General features: G+C 38.9%; 1 pseudogene; it reads left to right on the top strand.

The window, feature by feature from the left end:
* Positions 1-4,562: 4,562 nt before the first annotated feature.
* On the top strand, positions 4,563-19,819 carry LOC131534405 (uncharacterized; annotated as a pseudogene).
* The last annotated feature ends 3,951 nt before the right edge of the window (positions 19,820-23,770 follow it).

Here is a 23,770-nt window from a genome sequence, read left to right as displayed (position 1 = left end):
AACTGCATTTGACAGAAGTGTCAACGGCTTTCATGCACGGCTTTTAAAATAAAAGTATTGCATCAGAAAAACCATTTAGAATTACGTTTTTTGTTGTTGATGTCGTTTCGTTGGCCGCACACTCTGCGACCCACCAACTGATCTAGATCTTTGTTTTTTTTTTTTTTTACTGAAAAATAATAATAATAGTAATTTTTTTTTTAAATGCTTGTTACGAATAGCATTTTTTTTGCACTGAAAATCTGTTGACTTAAAACTCCAAAAAATATAGTGAAGCCTTTATGCCAATGTTGGCATAAGGATGGATGTAAATGCAGTATGTATGGATTCCCACGAATGCCTCTGGCTCGTCTGGTGTATAATTGGACATTCATTCATTCATTCATGCCTGCTAAGACTTTTAAACTACACCAAGGTTAGAGAACACAAATAAAACTTTACAAAGCTTTTAAAAACCATAAGAGATAGAGAAGCTCTGATGTCCAAAGGTAAGTTGTTCAGCAACGGAAAAGGCATGATCACCTTAAAGAGTCTCACGTGTCATTGATAGAGTTTACAGCTGATTTGACGCTTTATTTTTTTTATCTATCTGTGTTTTTGTTTGTCTGCGTGCTTGTGTAACCTGTCCAATTCTGACCACCAGACCCTATTACGATCTGCGTTGTGTTGTGTAGTTTAAGGAAGACACGGGACAACTGAATCTGCTGCTGATCTGGAGAGTTTATTTTCTGTGGCTGTTTGGAAGCATATAGATGATGCTGGATGGAATAAAGAGAATACAGCATGAAATGTTTGCTTCTGTGATTTTATCACCTCTCCTCAGCGCGCTCAAAGCAGACTCAGCACATCACAATGACAGTAAATGATCGAATTAACAATAAAATGGATGAAAACACATTACAAACAATATTTAAGGAAAATAAAATCGTCACAACAATTAAATTGTCACAATGAACAAATGTAAACCATACCTGGATGGAATAAAGAGAATACAGCATGAAATGTTTGCTTCTGTGATTTTATCACCTGCACAGATCAAAGACCAATTAATTAATCGGCCAAAATCACCGCATTCAATCGACGCACACACATACTCAAACCGCTGTACTCAGCTATAAAACTATTACAGTGAGGAAAATAAGTATTTGAACACCCTGCTATTTTGCAAGTTCTCCCACTTAGAAATCATGGAGGGGTCTGAAATTGTCATCGTAGGTGCATGTCCACTGTGAGAGACATAATCTAAAAAAAATCCAGAAATCACAATGTATGATTTTTAACTATTTTTGTATGATACAGCTGCAAATAAGTATTTGAACACCTGTCTATCAGCTAGAATTCTGACCCTCAAAGACCTGTTAGTCTGCCTTTAAAATGTCCACCTCCACTCCATTTATTATCCTAAATTAGATGCACCTGTTTGAGGTCGTTAGCTGCATAAAGACACCTGTCCACCCCATACAATCAGTAAGAATCCAACTACTAACATGGCCAAGACCAAAGAGCTGTCCAAAGACACTAGAGACAAAATTGTACACCTCCACAAGGCTGGAAAGGGCTATGGGGAAATTGCCAAGCAGCTTGGTGAAAAAAGGTCCACTGTTGGAGCAATCATTAGAAAATGGAAGAAGCTAAACATGACTGTCAATCTCCCTCGGACTGGGGCTCCATGCAAGATCTCACCTCGTGGGGTCTCAATGATCCTAAGAAAGGTGAGAAATCAGCCCAGAACTACACGGGAGGAGCTGGTCAATGACCTGAAAAGAGCTGGGACCACCGTTTCCAAGGTTACTGTTGGTAATACACTAAGACGTCATGGTTTGAAATCATGCATGGCACGGAAGGTTCCCCTGCTTAAACCAGCACATGTCCAAGTTTGCCAATGACCATTTGGATGATCCAGAGGAGTCATGGGAGAAAGTCATGTGGGCAGATGAGACCAAAATAGAACTTTTTGGTCATAATTCCACTAAACGTGTTTGGAGGAAGAAGAATGATGAGTACCATCCCAAGAACACCATCCCTACTGTGAAGCATGGGGGTGGTAGCATCATGCTTTGGGGGTGTTTTTCTGCACATGGGACAGGGCGACTTAAGGAGAGGATGACCGGGGCCATGTATTGCGAGATTTTGGGGAACAACCTCCTTCCCTCAGTTAGAGCATTGAAGATGGGTCGAGGCTGGGTCTTCCAACATGACAATGACCCGAAGAACACAGCCAGGATAACCAAGGAGTGGCTCTGTAAGAAGCATATCAAGGTTCTGGCGTGGCCTAGCCAGTCTCCAGACCTAAACCCAATAGAGAATCTTTGGAGGGAGCTCAAACTCCGTGTTTCTCAGCGACAGGCCAGAAACCTGACTGATCTAGAGAAGATCTGTGTGGAGGAGTGGGACAAAATCCCTCCTGCAGTGTGTGCAAACCTGGTGAAAAACTACAGGAAACGTTTGACCGCTGTAATTGCAAACAAAGGCTACTGTACCAAATATTAACATTGATTTTCTCAGGTGTTCAAATACTTATTTGCAGCTAAATCATACATTGTGATTTCTGGATTTTTTTTTTTAGATTATGTCTCTCACAGTGGACATGCACCTACGATGACAATTTCAGACTCCTCCATGATTTCTAAGTGGGAGAACTTGCAAAATAGCAGGGTGTTCAAATACTTATTTTCCTCACTGTATATCCAATCCATCCATGCATAAAACACTTCGTAATACATTTCTAACACGCTTAACATTAATATAATTGAATATCATGTACTCAATTCAACTTCTGCAAACTTTTACACTTTACATTGAAGGAGCACCGCTAGCAGCTTACCTCTCCTCAGCGCGCTCAAAGCAGACTGAGGACGCAGCACGGGCTGAACGGTAATGAAGTCATGACGCCGGTACAATTAATCATAAAACTCTTTTTTTCCCAAAATAACACTCATAACGTTCAAAACTAAATTATGTTTTCTTAGACAAAATAATATAGAATAAACAAAATAAAAACTGACCGGAAGGATTATTAGTGAAACATTCATTTACATTGTGAACACACTGTGAATATAAACATCCGTCACACTTGCACCTGATTTGGCAGGCCTGTGTAAACATATGTTTTTTGCACAGTTCTGCATTTCTTGCACAGTATAAATGACAATAAAGATGTACACAATAACAACTATGCACAAAATTCACATTGATCCAATAGACATTAGGACAAGGTAAACAAATACAGTGTGTTTGTTTGAAACCTGAGAGACGGGCGAGTGTGACTGAAGGGAGGAGAGACCAGGTCGGTCATGTGATGCACATATAAACAGATCATCCTCCATAAAACGTATATCACTCACACTCTTCATCCTAAAGAAAGACTTCATCCTTTAATCAGCCATGAAGAAGCTCTACAAGTGCCTGTGGATCTTACTGGGTAACGTACAACATTCATGTATCTGCTATTTTACACTGATATTAACGAGTTTTCTGTAATGTTTTTCTTTGTTCAGAGATGCCAACACTCATCTCGTCCTCTAATGTGGATTTACAGCATATTAAAGTGTTAAATATTCTGGCCAAATAAACCTAAATAATCTAAATGAGTTGCTGTTTCATACATTCATGATTGTCTATAATTAAGCAGTTTTTTTTTTAAACCACACGTGAATATGTTAATGTAATTTATTTCTGTGATCAAAGCTGAATTTTCAGCATCATTACTCCAGTCTTCAGTGTCACATGATCTTCAGAAATCATTCTAATATGCTGATTTGCTGCTCAAGAAACATTTCTGATTATTATCAATGTTTAAAACAGTTGTGCTGCTTCATATTTTTGTGGAAACCGTGATTCATCCTATTTTTCAGGATTTATAGATGAATGGAAAGTTCAAAAGAACTGCATTTATTTGAAACAGAAATCTTTTGTAACAAATAAAAATGTCTTTACTGGCACTTTTGATCACTTTAATGTGTCCTTGATTAATAAAAGTATCAAGTTCTTAAACAAAACCATAATTGACAATCTACACTACCTTTCAAACGTTTAGGGGCAGTATTTTTTTGTCACTTGATCTCTTGGATTGTTTTTCTCAATTTTATTTTTTTTGGATCTACTTTACCAAACAAATCTAATGTAAAATATTTGCTTGTTTGTGTATGTAAATGCTTTGTAAGGGTGGTTTTCCTACAGTGGTTCAGGCTCAAGGATTGCCGAATGACTAAAGAAACGTTAACAGCAGGATGATATAAAACTGTACATTTCTTGTCTATTACCACCCACTGCCACTTATACCAACGACGGAAATAAGCGCAGCTAGAATAGCCAAATATGTTGGAGAGCGTTGCTATTATGTGACTATACTGTATTGCAGTAGGTAGCACTTTAATGTAAATGTTGAATTGAGACTAGTTAGCACATCATTTATAACTGAAATGGTTTAATAACAGTATTGTAAACCAATGTTTTTAATTATTAGCGGCAATATCAAGGTGAATTAAAATACAAATTCAAATGTGATTCAACAAAACCTGGTTGTTTGACTTGTTTCCACAGGGTTTTTATTGATTGAGGAAATGGCACGTGGACAAAAAGGTAAGAATCCTTCAGTGTCTAAACACTTTTGTTCTGTTTTGTCTGTTAAATGGGTAGTGTAACGGGGCTGACGAGACGTGAGATGTGCGGATCCATATGCAAGCTTTATTTGACAAGTGGTAATAACAGGCAGGGTCGATCAATGGCAGACAAGAATATGAAGGGCAATGCACAGAGTTATCAAAAACGGGCGTGGGTCATACAACAGCGAACAGCATCAAAAGGGGTGAGACAGGAGAGGTAATCCACAACGTAAGCAAGAGTCCAGACAGGGGAAAACACAGTCCGAAATAGGCAAGACTAGGGAAACTAACAGGGCTCTGTAGGGCAGCGATAATGCATATAATACTCAGCAGTGAGGGAGAGAAAGTCCAAGGCTTATAAAGCGTGTCTAATGGGTTTCAGCTGTAATCAGTGCAATGTGTAATCTGTGACAGCTGTGTGATCAGTGCAATGAGTGACCTCTGGTGGTGAGTGAATGGAAGTTTACAGACCAGATATAAGAGTACTTAGAAATTTAGCTCTGTAATAAAGCTCTGAAGCAGTTCGATGCCCAGTTTATAGTTCCTGATACCAGATAGACCAAAGTAAAATGAACTTCTTATCAACAGGCAATATTTCCCTCCAATTTTTTTTTTTTTTTCAGAAACAGTCTTTACAATTTTTTTTTAATGTCAGATCATGCTGCTCTTTGTTTAATATAACATACCAAGCCCATCATGATATATAGGCCAAGATTAGAATTATACTGAGTTACGAATGCTGGATATCCAAAATAATAAAAAAATGATGTTGACTATCATTATTTTACCCTTGTGTTTTAAATATCTGTCACTGTTTTGCACCCTTAACCCCTTAATTTCTGACCCTGTGGTGGACATGTAGCTGATGATGAGTAAGAAAGATTAGTTTGGTAAAGGTCTTCTGCAGTAGTAGATGATTTCTTATTGGCCTTTATCCATTAATTTTTTCCAGAGAATGTAGCACTATTGGGCAAAACTACTCAGTCATCAACTTTCGAAGGATATTATCCTGAATGGGCTCTTGATGGATTGTTGACCACCTGGACCCACACTAACCCTGAAACCAACCCATGGTGGAGAGTGGATCTACTGAAAGTGTACAGAGTGAACAGAGTGACCATCACTAATAGACCGACCAGTTATTTGAGGATTAACGGAGCGGTGATTCGTATCGGGAACTTTCTTGACATTTACAGCAACACTATGTGAGGATTTCTTTCTTTTGATTTGATTTCTGTGGCTGAAGTGAAGTATTAACAGAAACAGATAACAGATGATCTTTCTGTCTGTAGATGTGGTGTGATTTCTACTCTTGCAGCCAGTGACACAGCCACTGTCTCATGCGGTGGGATGGAGGGTCGTTATATGGTTGTTCATATTCCTGGAGATCAGAGGATTCTTAGTATTGTTGAAGCTGGAGTCTACGGGTATTTAGCAGGTAATTCGTTTTTGTAGAGCACTTTATTGAATGTAATAAATTATTTTTTACTAACTTATTTTAAACTCATAGTTCACCAGAAATCACGCTCATGTCTTTCCAAACCAGTATGACAGTATTCATGCTTTACTGGCGTCTTATGTACAGATGATTCTGATAAACGTGGGGCTTGAGCATATAACAGGGATGCAAACTCATCATGAGTGAAAAAGTGACAAAGACTCTAGAGTTGTGCAGTAAAATGCACTTTAAACTTTAAAGATTGACATTTCATTCATGAAGATGACATGAAAAAAATGTGTCTCCTGGTGGAAAACAAAGATTTGTAAGATGAAAATGACATGAAATTACCAGTACAACCAGTAGATACCAGCAGAGCTCATTAGCTCAGTTACCATTTCCACTCCCTGTCCCCTCCCTAAAATCTTGCTTTTGGATTTATTACAAAATGAATATGAAGTATAGCAAGTGCAGGAAGTCACAAAAACCACAGCCTAGAAGGGTTAATTATAGGGCTGCCAATCAATTAAAGTATGTAATCGCGATTAATCACATGATTGTCGCAACTTAGTTGCACATTTTTATCTGTTCTAAATGTACCTTAAATTAATACTTTAAGTTTTTAAAACTCTAATCAACATGGGCATGGACAAATATGGATGCTTTATTCAAATGTATGTTTATTATTAGTGAAACCATAGTCAACAGAGCATGAAGACTAGACATGTTTCAAAGGTCATAGATGTTTTGCAAATAACTTGTTCATGTCTATTAAACACATGAAAAAAGAACATAGAAATACTAGGTTCCCGTTACTTCTCTTTCTTTGCACTTAGCAATTTACTTACACAAGCCTGTTTACATTATCTGCAGGACAGGGCAGCTCACTTCTGATGAACATGCAAAATGTACATTTATTATTTATTATTAGATTTGCTTGCACCTCTCTCTGTGCCCACATACTGTAATGTGATGCAGCCAAATTCTCAATAAAACTGTTTTCATTGTTATATTTTACTGATTCTGTTGTCAGACAACCAAATTAATATGAAATAGTGACTGAACGTGACCCATTAAGACTACATAACCAGCTCTCCCTTCCAAGATGTTAATCTGCACAAAAATCCTGATTTACAATCGAGTCGTCGTCTGATGAAATCAAATACACATAAGATAAAGACAACAGCTGTGTTATGATTTCGACTATACTTGCATTTAAAATTAGAGAAGCAACAGCTTCTCCTCAGCTGCTCGCAGAACAGAGCAGACGCAAAACCTTGCGCTCGCGCAGCAGTTACAGTAAAAATTAAATTGACATTTCCGTTAAAAGCCGTTAAAATGAGTTTGCGTTAATGCATTATTAACGCGTTAATTTTGTCAGCCCTAATTATTTAAATACTTAACTACAAATTTAGTTACTTTTTAATGATATAATGCATTACATATTTAGACACTTCTTAGATTTAATGTAAAAACTAAATTTTTCATTGATGGTGTGCATCTTGAGACAAAACAAAGGCACTGATATATTTTAAGATCAGTCAGTGCAAGTTTATTTCAGTTGAAACAGCTCAGGCTTACATTTTAGTCTAAAACTAGGCTTAAGCCTTGTCTGTGAAACCGGGGGTTTAAGTTTTATCTTTAATTGTAGAAGCTGCTATTCAGCCAATGCAGACTTGTTGCTGCTGTAGTTTTGTTACTCTGAATTTACTCAGCATCACTTAATGCACAGCTCTATTGTGACATCAGCTTGTCAGTTCATTCTGTCCATTGCTACAGTTATCACCGTTAATCATGGAACAATTTAGCGGATTCACTCACGTAATTTTTTTCACTCGTGGTTGTTAATCCTGAAACAGTATACGTGGACATTTGGTCCTCTTAGACAAACAAAACAGTCACACTTTATATTAGATGGCCTTAACTATTATGTACTTACATCAAAATATAAGTACAATGTACTTATTGTGGTCATATTGTACTGCAAAACACATTTGCTGCTATTGAGGTGGGATACGGGTAATGTTAGGGACAGGTTTGGTGGTATGGGTAGGTTTAAGGGTGGGTTAAAGTGTAAGGGATGGGTCAACAGTGTAATTATAAATTAATTACAGATGTAATTACATATAGGTATTTTTAAAAATATAAGTACAATGTAAAACATGTATACAATAAGTGCATTGTACCAAATGATTAATTTAAATGCAAGTACACAGTAGTTAAGGCCACCTAATATAAAGTGGGACCAATGTTTTTAATTATTAACGCCGATATCAAGGCAAATTAAAATGTGATTCAACAAAACACGGTTGTTTGACTTGTTTCCACAGGGTTTTTATTGATTGAAGGATTCTTACCTTCTTGTCCACGTGCCATTTCCTCAGTGTCTAAACACTTTTGTTCTGTTTTGTCTGTTAAATGGGCAGATATAAAAGTACTTAGAAATTTAGCTCTGTAATAAAGCTCTGAAGCAGTTCGATGCCCAGTTTATAGTTCCTGATACCAGATAGAACAAAGTCAGAAATTGAACTTCTTATCAACAGGCAATATTTCCCTCCAAAAATTATTATTATTTTTTTTCAGAAACAGTCTTTACAATTTTTTTTAATGTCAGATCATGCTGCTCTTTGTATAATATAACACACCAAGCCCATCATGATATATAGGCCAAGATCAGAATTATACTGAGTATCAAATGTTGGATATCCAAAATAAAAAAGATGTTTACTATCATTATTTTACCCTTGTGTTTTAAATATCTGTCGCTGTTTTGCACTCTTAACCCTTAATTTCTGACCCTGTGGTGGACATGTAGCTGATGATGAGTAAGAAAGATTAGTTTGGTAAAGGTCTTCTGCAGTAGTAGATGATTTCTTATTGGCCTTTATTGATGATTTTTTTTCCAGAGAATGTAGCACTATTGGGCAAAACTACTCAGTCATCAACTTACGAAGGATCTGATCCTGAATATGCTCTTGATGGATTGTTGACCACCTGGACCCACACTAACCCTGAAACCAACCCATGGTGGAGAGTGGATCTACTGAAGGTATACAGAGTGAACAGAGTGACCATCATTAACAGACCGGACCTTGGTCATAGGATTAACGGAGCGGTGATTCGTATCGGGAACTTTCTTGACATTTACAGCAACACCATGTGAGGATTTTTTCTTTTGATTTGATTTCTGTGGCTGAAGTGAAGAATGAACAGAAAAAGATAACAGATGATCTTTCTGTCTGTAGATGTGGTGTGATTTCTACTCTTGCAGCCAGTGACACAGCCACTTTCTCATGCGGTGGGATGGTGGGTCGTTATATGGTTGTTCATATTCCTGGAGATCAGAAGATTCTTAGTATTGTTGAAGCTGGAGTCTACGGGTATTTGGCAGGTAATTCGTTTTTGTAGAGCACTTTATTGAATGTAATAAATTATTTTTACTAACTTACTTTAAACTCATAGTTCACCAGAAATCACGCTCATGTCTTTCCAAACCAGTATGACAGTATTCATGCTTTACTGGCGTCTTATGTAGATGATTCTGATAAACGTGGGGCTTGAGCATATAACAGGGATGCAAACTCATCATGGGTGAAAAAGTGACAAAGACTCTAGAGTTGTGCAGTAAAATGCGTCGTCGTCTTCGTCTGATGAAATCAAATACACATAAGATAAAGAGAATAGCTGTGTTGTGATTTCGACTATACTTGCATTTAAAATTAGAGAAGCAACAGCTTCTCCTCAGCTGCTCGCAGAACAGAGCAGACGCAAAACCTTGCGCTCGCGCAGCAGTTACAGTAAAAATTAAATTGACATTTCAGTTAAAAGCCGTTAAAATGAGTTTGCGTTAATGCATTATTAACGCGTTAATTTTGTCAGCCCTAATTATTTAAATACTTAACTACAAATTTAGTTACTTTTTAACGATATAATGCATTACATATTTAGACACTTCTTAGATTTAATGTAAAAACAAAATTTTTCATTGATGGTGTGCATCTTGAGACAAAACAAAGGCACTGATATATTTTAAGATCAGTCAGTGCAAGTTTCTTTCAGTTGAAACAGCTCAGGCTTACATTTTAGTCTAGGACTAGGCTTAAGCCTTGTCTGTGAAACCGGGGGTTTATGTTTTATCTTTAATTGTAGAAGCTGCTATTCAGCCAATGCAGACTTGTTGCTGCTGTAGTTTTGTTACTCTGAATTTACTCAGCATCACTTAATGCACAGCTCTATTTTGACATCGGCTTGTCAGTTCATTCTGTCCATTGCTACAGTTATCACTGTTAATCATGGAACAATTTAGTGGATTCACTCACATAATTTTTTACACTCGTGGTTGTTAATCCTGAAACAGTATATGTGGACGTTTTCTCCTCTTAGACAAACAAAACTTTTCTTCAAATTGTGAACTGATTATAGAGAGAAATTGAGCAAAGGGTGCTTCCCTTATAGCACAACTGATCGAAATTACTTGCGTGAAAACTACACAATTAATCTCTCATTTACATTCATGCTTTCTTTTTCTTTTGTTATAATGGGAAGATCTGCGAACGTATAGAACTAAATAAATTTGCGAACAGTCCACATTTGTCAGACAAATCAACAGTCAACTTTCTTTTTATTCCAAATGGGTGTTATTGAAGATAATGGTTATATTTCCACCAGGTTGTTGGTACTAATGATGTAATGAATTACTAGGGGCGTCTAATTATTTTGTATATAGTTGTGAAGGATGTTGTTAGATAAAAAGTCATTCTGTTTGTAATTCCGTTTGGTGACAGAAGGCTAGTTGGTGCAGAAATTACATGCTTCACCATCATCTCCTGCACTGTTGTTCTCAAATTTTATTCAAATTGTGCATAAACATGGGTCACGACGGGTTTTTATTAATTTTCCAGGAAATCGGGCAATAGGAGGAGCCACTATACAGTCGTCAACATCCGCAGACTGGGTTGCTGAAAGGGCCGTTGATGGTAATCGAGGTCTTCAGGAGTTGTATACGGGATGCTCCTCAACCCTTAATGAGACAGACCCGTGGTGGAGGCTGGATCTGCATGATGTCTACCGAGTTAGTAGAGTGGTCGTCAGTAATAGAAAAGACTGCTGTACAGAACAAATAAACGGAGCGGAGATTCGCATCGGAAACTCTTTGGAGAACAACGGCATCAACAATCCCATGTGAGAAACTTGAGGTTGAAAGAGTGTGAGACATCAAGGACGAATGTGAAGGATTAATGCAGATATGACAGTATTTTTTATATCCTTCATGTGTTTCTCTGTCTGTAGATGTGCTGTTATTCCTGCTATTCCAGCAGGTGAGTCCTACAGCTACTCATGTGATGGACTGGTTGGACGTTACGTGATTATTCATATCCTGGAAACCGGAAGATTCTTGCGCTTTGTGAGGTTGAAGTCTACGGGTATTTGGCAGGTAATTCATTGTTGTAGAGCATTATGTCCAATATTGTACATTAATATATAATTCATGTAATATCATGCCATACTTGTAACGTACTATAAAGGAACACAAAATCATAATTTCACAATTCGGTTTGGTGAGAGTAGTTGATGCAGTAATAATTCACTTCACCTCCAGTCGTTGTTCCTCAGTAATCTTCCCCTCTGCTGCAAACTTTGTGCATCAAGACAAGTCGTGACATTTTTTTCATTTTTTTTTTAGAAAATCTGGCAGTAGCTGGAGCTGCTATACAGTCGTCAACATCTGCGGACTGGTTTGCTGAAAAGGCCATTGATCGAGGTCTTCAGCAGCTGTATACGGGATGCTCCTCAACCCTTAATGAGACGGACCCGTGGTGGAGGCTGGATCTGCATGATGTCTACCGAGTTAGTAGAGTAGTCGTCACTAATAGAAAAGACTGCTGTGCAGAACAAATAAACGGAGCAGAGATTCGTATCGGAAACTCTTTGGAGAACAACGGCATCAACAATCCCATGTGAGAAACTTGAGGTTGAAAGAGCGTGAGACATCAAGGACAAATATGTAGGATTAATGCAGATATGACAGTATTTTTATATCCCTCATCTGTTTCTCTGTCTGTAGATGTGCTGTTATTCCTGCTATTCCAGCAGGTGAGTCCTACAGCTACTCATGTGATGGATTAGAGGGACGTTACGTGATTATTCATATTCCTGGAGACATGAAGATACTCACTCTGTGTGAGGTGAAGGTCTATGGAGAAGGTATACATCAGTAATATTGCTTTATAATGTATCAGATAGTAATGTCTCAATTTTTGTCAATATGACGCAGTGAGGAGCGTGGATAAGTTTGAATAAATGCAAGCTCATTTGTAGGGAGCAAAACATATTTCTTAGAATTTTATATGAATTTACATATATATGAATATATTTTTCTAGGTCCCTGTTTAAAAAGATCATTTGTAAAACTGCTGTTTCGCTCCAGCAAAGATTTGACCGACTCTACAATAAGAGAAAACGTTCTGAAACAGGTGAGGGAAAAAAGTAACACTTAACACTTATTGCATTGTTAAAGGAGTCATATAATACAATTTCACCTTTTTAACTTGTGTTAGTGTGTAATGTAGCTGTGAGCATAAACAACATCTATGGCAAGCCGTTTTAACTTTTATTCATTCTCAGGATATGACTTCTTGATATCAACAATTCAATTTTCACTAGTTAAAATGTTCATTCTTGATATCAGGAATTAGATTTCCACTAGTAGCAATGGCTATTTTTGATATCAGCAATTGCATTTCCACTAGTAACAATGTTAATTCTTGATATCAACAATTACATTTTCACTAGTTAAAATGCTAATTCTTGATATCAAGAATTAAATTGTTGATATCAAGAATTAAATTGTTGATATCTGTAATTGTATTTTTACTAGTTAAATGTCACCATAGGCTGCCATTCAAAATCAATTGTTGATATCAAGAATTAATTTCTTACTAGTAACAATTTAATTCTTGATATCAGAAATACAATTCTTACTAGTAAAAATGTCTATTCTTGATATCAACAATTTAATTCTTGATATCAACAATTTAATTCTTGATATCAACAATTAGCATTTTAACTAGTGAAAATCTAATTGTTGATATCAAGAATTAACATTGTTACTAGTGGAAATGTAATTGCTGATATCAAAAATAACCATTGTTACTAGTGGAAATCTAATTCCTGATATCAAGAATGAACATTTTAACTAGTGAAAATTGAATTGTTGATATCAAGAAGTCATATCCTGAGAATGAATAAAAGTTAAAACGGCTTGCCATACAACATCTGCAAAGTTACGAAGCTCAAAGTTCAGTGCAAAAGGAGAAATTGTCTTTTAAAGAATTAGCAAAGCATTGCCTGCAGCGAACGGCTGGTAAAAGACTACAACAAAATACGTCCGGTTTAGTGACATCATAAACCCATGCTGCGCTGCTTTAGAGAAGAGGAAGAAAACTAGGGGTGCATGTAAAAATCTATTCATATATGAACCGCGATTCTGTCTTCTAAAAATTCTAATGGATTCACAAATTTCAAAATCAATGTTCTAAAGCAGTGGTTCTCAATCCTGTTCCTCGCGTTGCCCTGCTCTGCATCTCTCTCTCTCTCTCTCTCTCTCTCTCTCTCATTCAGATCAGCAGCTCAGCTCCAACAATGAACTGTTCCATTTATACACTTATTTTCACATAGCTATGACAAGTGAAACATGGATGCGCTTGCGGTTGCCGTACTGTATTAAAGCTTTAATCATGATGAAACCGTATATTAAAAGCTAACATAAGCAGTAGCATAATAACAGCGTCTCTAAAAGTATGAGACAACAACAAACAAAAAACATAGGCCTACCATTAAAAGCCGTGCTCTGTGTGATCCTCTTCACTAATATCCTCTGCATCTCAATCGGGCTCAAATTGATAAGCAATAGAGTCTGGGAATGTGTCGTCACAGCTGGAATGCATTCTGGGAATTTAGGTTTGGATGATCCAAGATGGCGGCGCGATCAGACGCGGCGGCTGCTCCAGGTCCCAAAGACGGTGCTTTTTTGTCTTTTAATGTCGTCTGTTCGTCTCCAAATAGTGTAAATTTACCGCTAGTTCATAAGGAAATCACTCCTAAACTCAAATATGTTCGCCAAAGACTTTTGGATATCGGCAACGCATACAAAGACCAACTCTCGCCGGCGGCTACTGAGAAGCTACGAGGCCTCTGTTTACTGCTGAAGCCGGACCTCGAGACCGCGGCCTTGCCTACTGTCGCTACCCGCACAAGGCGGCGTCGCAAGCAGTGTGAGAGAGGACGGAAGCGCGGTAAGCGCGGAGGTATACGAGCTAGGCTGAGGAAAACCCCACAAGACCGGCTCTTCCAACACTCATGCTCTCAAACGTTCGCTCTCTGGAAAACAAACTGGACTTAATTCAACTCAGTCGATCTACACAGCGTGAGACAAGGGATTGTTGTGTGTTTGTTTTCACTGAAACATGGCTGAACGACAACATCCCGGACTCCGCCATTCAGCTGCACGGACTAACTTGCTACCGCGGACAGAGATTCATCACTGTCTGGTAAGACTCGCGGCGGTGGCTTGTGTGTGTACGTCAACAAAGAATGGTGTAACAATGCTGGGGTAGTGACAAAACACTGTTCATCGCTGGTGGAGTTTATGTTTGTGAAGTGTCGACCGTTCTATCTGCCGCGGGAGTTCACGGCCATTGTTATTGTCGCGGTATACATCCCACCGTGCGCAAACGCAAAGGACGCGTCATGAGCTATACAGCGCCATCAGCGAACAACAAACAAATAACCCGACGGCTTTTTCATCATAGCCGGTGACTTCAACCACGCAAACCTAAAGACAGTTTTGCCAAAGTTCTACCAACATGTGAACTTTGCAACAAGGAAATAACACACTGGACTTTGTTTACACAACAGTTAAGAGCGCATACAAAGCTGAACCCGCCCCCACCTCGGGTACTCAGACCACATCTCTGTTATGCTAATCCCAGCATACAGACCACTTCTGAAACTGGCCAAACCGGTTCACAAACAGATCAAGGTATGGCCAGACAATGCCACCTCAGCACTGCAGGACTGCTTCCAGGACACAGACTGGAACATGTTTAAAGAGGCGGCCACCTACAACAACCACACAGACCTGCAGGAGTACACTGAAACTGTGACTGCTTGCATCCAAAAGTGCACTGATGATGTGACAGTCACCAAGACCATCACCACACGCGCCAACCAGAAGCCATGGATGACAGCAGAGGTTCGTGGGCTGCTAAAGACCAGAGATGAAGCATTCAGATCAGGAGATAAAGCAGCCCTCAAAACAGCAAGAGCCAATCTGTCCCGCAGCATCAAAAATGCAAAACGGTCATACGCTCAAAAAATCAACAATCACTTCACAGACAGCAGTGACACACGGAGCCTGTGGCAAGCTATTCAGACCATCACAGACTACAAGCCCCCGCCACAGGCCTGTGATGACGACACATCCCTCCCAGATACACTCAACCACTTTTACTCACGGTTTGAAATGCTGAATGACACACCTGCACAAAAACTGCCCACACCTCCCAACGACCAGGCGCTCTGTCTGTCTCCAGCCGACGTAAGGAAGTCCCTATCTAGGATCAACCCACGCAAGGCTGCGGGTCCCGACAACATACCTGGCCGTGTACTGAAAGACTGTGCTGCACAGCTGACAGATGTCCTAACAGATATCTTCAACACCTCGCTGAGCCAGGCAGTCGTCCCCACATGTCTCAAATCCACAACAATCATACCGGTACCAAAGAAATCACCTGTGTCCTGTCTAAATGACTACCGTCCCATAGCACTGACTCCAATCATAATGAAGTGCTTTGAGAGGTTAGTCATGCACAACATCAAAACCAGCCTCCCCAACACACTCGATCCGCTCCAGTTTGCATACCGTCCGAACCGCTCTACGGACGATGCAATTTCCTCCACTCTCCACCTGGCTCTTACCCACCTAGAAAATAAAGACTCTTACGTTAGAATGCTGTTCATTGACTTCAGCTCAGCATTCAACACAATAATCCCACAACAGCTCATAAATAAACTCAACCTGCTGGGCCTTAACAATTCCCTCTGCAATTGGATCCTGGACTTTCTAACCGGAAGACCTCAGTCAGTCCGTGTCGGCCACAACACCTCGAGCACTACCACACTGAACACAGGTGCCCCACAAGGCTGTGTGCTCAGCCCGCTGCTCTTCACGCTGCTGACCCACGACTGCACTGCCAAGTCCAGCTCCAACCACATCATCAAGTTCGCTGATGACACAACAGTGGTAGGCCTCATCAGCAACAACGATGAAACGCACTACAGAGAGGAAGTGGCACAGCTGGCTGAATGGTGTGGCACTAACAACCTGTCCCTCAATGTGAGTAAGACAAAGGAGGTTGTGATGGACTTCAGGAGAAACTCCGGTGATCACCCCCCACTGACCATCGACAGCTCGCCTGTGGAGAGTGTCAGCAGCACTAAATTCCTGGGGGTGCACATCACAGAGGATCTCACCTGGTCCACCAACACCATGTCACTCTCCAAGAAGGCACAACAGCGCCTACACTTCCTCCGCCGGCTGAAAAGAGCAAGTCTCCTCCACCCATCCTCACCACTTTCTACAGGGGCACCATTGAGAGTGTGCTGACCAGCTGCATCACTGTCTGGTACGGGAACTGTACTGCAGCAGACCGCAAGACCCTACAACGGACAGTGAACACCGCTGCAAGGATCATCGGTGCCCCTCTCCCCTCCATCCTGGATATTTTCCTCACACGATGCTCTAGCAAAGCCAATAGTATCGTGAAGGACTCCACACACCCCTCCCACAGTCTCTTCCAGCTCCTACCATCAGGAAGACGGTACCGGAGCATCAGAGCCCGCTCTGCCAGACTGCTCAACAGCTTTTTCCCCCAGGCTGTGAGAGCCCTGAACTCAAATCACCCCGCCCCTCTCTGAACCCCCATACAAACCCCCTACCTCCTGTAACATGTAACGTGCAATTCGAAGTGTGCTACACACAGGTGAGTGGGCCTGTACAAACCACCTGTAGTAGCACACTCTCCTCCTCTATGCGCACTAGTCACTTTTCACACACACTGCTGTGTGTACACAAATCCCACAAAAAGAACTCCGTAATATATGTATGTTTACATGCTCATGCACTACAAATCATCCTGCACTGTTCCCCAGCCAGCTGCTTGAACTCAATGTTTCTCCTTGCACATGTACAGTACTTATCTGAAGCATTCGTATAGTTTGTATAGTTTGTATTTTTAGTTTGTATAGGTACTTTTTTATAGATAGTATATTTATATTTATAGTCAAATCTATCAGAAGGATAGTTGTGTATAGGTTTATATTGTCTTACTCCATTGTTGTATGCCTGTATTTATGTAGCACCGTGGTCCTGTGAGGCACGACATTTCGTTCCACTGTATGCCCCCGCATGTAGCGGAATGACAATAAAGCTCAACTTGACTTGACTAGGTCACGAGAGCTACAGCGGAGACTGAGTGGTAGTTAATGTAGATGTTTTATATTATTTAATGTTTATATTATTCTACTTAAGATTAAGTTGAAGTGGTTAAGGCTTACTGTATCATCAATTGCCACATCCCTTTGCACGGCCGGTGTGAAAAACGTGCTTTCTCCTCGTTAGAAAGCTGAAAAAGGCGAAGTTCGGTCAATTCAATGTATTTATTTGCATAGCATCCACAATACACATCGTTTCAAAGCAGCTTCAAGTTCTGTTACCTCTATAAGGGCTTAACTCTCAACACTGAGCAGTTTTACCGGGCAATATGACGATATAACAATGATCCACTGTTTGAGATCTAGCTATACTGTATTCTCACCTTACAAAATTAGCTACGGTTTTGCTACTCTACCCTGATAGCACACGTACATCTCTGAGACGTCTATTTGACGTCTGCAAGACGTATTTTTTAGGGTGTTTGCTCATCTGCAATACGTCTATAGGACGTCTCCTTTTAGATGTCAAATAGACGTCTATTAGATGTCTTTAAGATGTTTATGATTTAGAATGTATGTAAAACTGACATCTTACAGACGTCTGTCAGACGTTTATAGACAGCAGATGCTTTCCAGATCAAGAGATCTTTAACAGACATCTTGCAGACGTACGTGTGCTATCTGGGTAACCATAGTTTATCCATGGTATTTAATAAGATTGTGGTTATACGAATGGTAATACATACACCAAAAACACGGTCGCTACACATTTACTATAGTAAAACCATGGTAAATTGTCATAAGTGTTTTAGCAGTTAGCATATATCAGTACCACTGTAGTGAAGGAGACTGAATAGTAATGAATATTTGCAGCCTCTCAGACAAACAACAGAGCGATTTATTTTTTTTAAATTATTTATTTAAAGAGATTTACTTATTAGTCTGATTTATTCTAAGCATATGTAAGATGTTTTTCAAAAATATTAATGTAAAACAGTCAGCTTTTTCTGTGGTGATTTGCATTTGTTTACGCTGTGTGCTCCTGAGCGTGACCTAAAACATGGCGGAATCCCATGCTCTATAGACGACACCATTGTTTTACAATACAACTAGAACACACGCCGCTGAGCTGAGGGGTGGGACGTTTAGACACACACTAGAGGCGGTTTAGCCAATCACAACACACTGGGCCAGCTAACCAATTAGAGCCCATCATGTATTTTTGTTAAAAACTAAATCAGCTGTTGTTCTCCTGCAGTTGCATTTGCAAAGAGAGAACTGGTTTATATTATGATACAAAGGTTCACCGACTGAAGTGCCGATCACCTATTGATTATTCAGTCAAACTATTTACAGCATGAACAAATTTACAGTATTCTCTCATTTTAAAGAGACATGATTTTACAAAAGTACTGTTTGGGACATGACACGAGAAAAGAGGAGGGAAGATCTGAATGTCTTGTCATATTCTGATCTAATCAGTTTAGTATGAATGTTATTTCCAGTTGGGATCTGCTCTGGCTGATAGAGGATTCACAGACGTGACACTGAGGTGGTCTCAAACCCCTAAACAGGAAGTGATGCGGAAAGTGAATGCTGACAAACGTGAGTGTGTTCTCACAACTGTACAATAACTTATGACATATGCTGCACAAATAGGAATGATTATAAAATTATGATATGTAATAGCAAAAATGTTTCATTTACAGGTCGCTGTGATACAAGACGATAATTCACTGGAAATCAACAGTGTCTCTGACTCACTAAATTCACATTCATTCAATTTCTTCATAATTTGTGAAAGCCCATTTCCACCACTGAATAAAAAATAAAACAAGGTAATTGTGACTTTATCTCACAATTCTGACATAAAGTCCATTCTGAGGGGAAAAAATAGAGACTATTTTCTTACAATTTCAAGTTTATATCTCGCAATTACGACTTTATTACTCAGAATTACGACTTTATTTCTCAGAATTGTGAGAGACGTAACTACAGCCAGACAACTTTGTTTATGATTGGTGCAAGAGGGTTTTGGCTTGCAGCACTTCGCACACTAGATGAGAAACGGCATTATAATGCATTATAATTGTACCAAATCCTTGTTAATGTACTACAGTCTAGTGTAGTCCTAGTCTTTACATTTTAATATTAGAAACAGTACTAATAGCATTAGTTAGATGCCAGATATATTATGCATTTTTTAAGCTATGACTTTGGATAATTGATTTTTAGAATAGAGATCACTGTTCTCCCACGATTCAGAAAACAAAACATTAGACAACCAAACTAAATAATATGTAGGCTAATATTCTTGAGGTTCTGACAAAATGTTTTATTTAATGTTATAAATGAGTCTATTTAAAATATGTATTAATTTAAATGAATTCATGATGTAAAAAAACATTTTAAATAAATGAATGAAGACTTCCTCCAGAGTTTTTCAACAAATCTCTTGAATGAATGATTCAGAAATCAAATACATTTTAAAAATCACTGGTCACCACCTACTGGCATAATGTAACATATACAGTCTTTATTTGAAGCTAACATTAGTTCCAAAGGTCAGTTCCTAATTATGATCGCGGCTATAACTGGACTATAAATTTTTATCCTAATACTTTCATTATTATTTAATGTTTGCAACACAGAAATGTAGCCTACTGTGTAGACTGTTTGCGAAGCTGTTTCAACATAAAGCTTACATGATGAGCGCTGCTCTCTCTGGATCAGTGGATTTCAAAGGTTCAATAGACAGCGGAATCATCATCATTATGAAATAAGATCAAGTATGTTTGAATCGAGATCGCAATATTTTAATGATTGATTGTGCATACAGGTGCATCTCAATAAATTAGAATGTCGTGGAAAAGTTAATTTATTTCAGTAATTCAATTCAAATTGTGAAACTCGTGTATTAAATAAATTCAATACACACAGACTGAAGTAGTTTAAGTCTTTGGATCTTTTAATTGTGATGATTTTGGCTCACATTTAACAAAAACCCACCAATTCACTATCTCAACAAATTAGAATACTTCACGAGACCAATAAAAAAAAAATTTTTAGTGAATTGTTGACCTTCTGGAAAGTATGTTAATTTACTGTATATGTGCTCAATAATTGGTAGGGGCTCCTTTTGCTTTAATTACTGCCTGAATTCGGCGTGGCATGGAGGTGATCAGTTTGTGGCACTGCTGAGGTGGCCTTTGACAGTGGCCTTCAGCTAATCTGCATTTTTTTGGTCTCTTGTTTCTCATTTTCCTCTTGGTTCAGGTCTGGTGAGTTTGCTGGCCAGTCAAGCACACCAACACCATGGTCATTTAACCAACTTTTGGTGCTTTTGGCAGTGTGGGCAGGTGCCAAATCCTACTGGAAAATGAAATCAGCATTGTAATAGAATTAACTCTTATTTAAGCTTTATTCTGAATTTTAGCTTTAGGAAATCGAATCGTAGAGATTCGATATTGATCTTACTAATTGATATTAATCAAAATGTATAATTTATACCTTATTAATGACTCGTCTAGCGAGCATTAAACCTAATTGCTAAGATATACTGGTTTATTTCGTGGCAACGATAATAATACAGAATTGGTTGGGTAAATTAAAGAGCACAGGTAACAAAATCTTTGGCAAATAATTTCAAACTTGAAAATCACGGCACCAGACCATTCCTTATAAATGAAACGAGAGTTTATTTGTTATTCTACGATACAATACTAATAAAACACATACACACACATACATACATTCTGGCAAGATGAAAGCAGCTTGAAGAAAGTTTAAGGCTCTAATTCTCTTTTCCAAGAATAAAGACGACCTGAGGACGTCACAAACAAAGAGGACTATCTATCGTTGCCCTTTTAAAGATTAATACAACCAGTTCAGCAAGACATGGAGATTGTTTGTTTACTTGAGTTGAGTTGCAGGCTGGCTTGCTCTCTGGGTGGTTGCTTGAGGGAATTCCGAAGTCTGATTTGGCTGCTGATGTGTCGTTGTCGCGTGACATCACTTGCGGAATCCCTTCTACGATTGGTTGGCTTCCTGGCAGCGTGCGAATGGCAAGGCTTTGAAGTTCTTGAGCTGCTTCAAGGTTTGCGAGTTTCTTTGGTGAGAAGTTGACAGAGTGTTGAAGTCTTGGATGACCGACCTGATGTTAAATCAGTAGGCGCTTCACAGCGCGATCAGTGAGGTGAGACCAAAGTTTTCCAGCACTATGCAAAACTGGGTGTCTGTTTTTAATCGGCCTGATTTGAGTCCATCCCATTCACTGTTTGATCCAATCACATTGGGAGCCCCACCCCGCACGGCCTCATTCCATGCATATATTATCTGCTAATAAATATGTCACATGGAGGAAATATCCTAGCAGATTTCTATAAAGTGTTATAATCAGGCCTTATGATGCTAAACATTCAGTAACACTTTATTTCGGTAGTCCGCTTTAGACATTCTACTAACAGTAAGTAACATTGCAACTACATGTCAACTAGCAGTCATTAGAGTATTAGTAGACTGTCTGCTTAATATCTTCTAAAACTTTATTTTGATGGGTCCACAACATACTGAGTGTGAGAAACTTTGCAAGTATGTCAACTTATTCCACTAACTCTAAACCTACCCTACTGAGAGTTAGTAGACATGTAGTTGCAAATGAATGAGAATTAGTTGACTTCTAGTTAGTAGAATGTCTAAAGTGGACTATAGAAATAAAGTGTAACCCAATATTCATCCTTATCACATTATTGCTATAAAAAAAAGCTTTAATTTAATCAAACATAAGGTATTTGTCATACCGAATACATACACTAATTTGACCTAATAAACGGGTTAAGGCATAGATTAAAATATCCTAAATCCTAATAACCCAGGAAGCTAAAAAGGCATGAAATACCACTTTAATATATATCGTCTCTTGAGTATATTGCTTTAATAGCAGCAGTTTTTACTGATTGTCCTTTTGGCAAAGTCCATAAGAGTTTGGGTGCTCTTTGCAGAAGAAGAGAAAAAGAGCGCATTCCTTTGGAAGGCGGGAGAACAAAGATGAGGTCTTGAGGTCATTAGGAGTGTTACGTTGTGTAGCTCTGGTGATTTTCTTAGCCCAGACGGAGCTATAAGTCAATCGCTTGTGTTTATCAGAAGCATAGTTTATGGTAAGCGGGGTCACAGTATCGCGAGCGCTCTGACTCTGGAACCTCTCCAAATAAGCAGTTCTTTGTTCTTAAAGTCCATGTAAAGTGATATTAAAATGTGTTCTGAGTTTGTCACACAATAGGAAAATGTGTTATTAACCACCCAGCCAAATTTGAATGATAAAAAACCCGCCAAATAAATAAAATAAGTTATCAAAATCTTTGAAAAATAAGCAGAACTCTCTGCTCTCAAACGCTGGAGGCGTGTCTGCTGTCAGCGCTGAAACCATGCCCACTCGCGGGAAAGTGTCTGTCTCTCTCAACTGTCAAATACCGCTACAACCTGAATGGATGCTACTGATGCTACCTCTGGTAGCTTAATTGGATTTATACAGCTATACATGTTTGAGCGTGCAAGTTCGTTATTTAATTGTAGACGCGTGTCAGCGCTGCAGTGAATTGAAACCTTCTCGTCTTCAAGGAGAGCGCGGCTCATGTTTGCTTAGCAATGGCAAACACCACAAGAGTGCAAGCTCCGGTGTGCTGTGAAAGAAGAGAAAGCGGTACAGCTCGCATTTCCATGCATTTTTAGATGCGAATTGTGAACACTCCATGTTTTTAAATTGTATGTATTCTGCCACATATTGATGTCTCTGTGCTAAGACCCAGGTATCCATTCACCCTAGAACCGTCCCTGCCTAGAATCTGTATATGTAACATCATAGATATTCAAAAAGACGAACTAAGAACTTGACCGCTCAACATAGTTATTATAGTGTTAGGGGTGGGGCCACTCTCGGCTCCATTGAGCCACCATTTTAGCCCCGCCCAAAAAATCCTGAACATAGAATTGATGAAAAACTGTTTAACGGTTTAACTCCACAATTCAGTACTACATAGTTCAGAGTCTTTATAATGTGTTTCAGCAATACATTTCTAACATTTGTAATGTGTGTAGAAACAATTCTCAGAATTCTCTTTACACAGTCTTTAAATCCGTTCAGATGTAGCGTGGTCATTTCATCCTCAAACTTATCGTGGTTTACAAGTCTATGGCAGGACGCTAGTCAGAGAATTGGGCGTTGTGCTGGTCATTTGTC

This window comes from Onychostoma macrolepis, chromosome 03 (assembly GCF_012432095.1).
Source record: "Onychostoma macrolepis isolate SWU-2019 chromosome 03, ASM1243209v1, whole genome shotgun sequence".
NCBI classification, from domain to species: domain Eukaryota; kingdom Metazoa; phylum Chordata; class Actinopteri; order Cypriniformes; family Cyprinidae; genus Onychostoma; species Onychostoma macrolepis.
The sequence above is the reverse complement of the archived record's forward strand: the minus strand, read 5'-3'. Positions and strand labels throughout refer to the sequence as shown.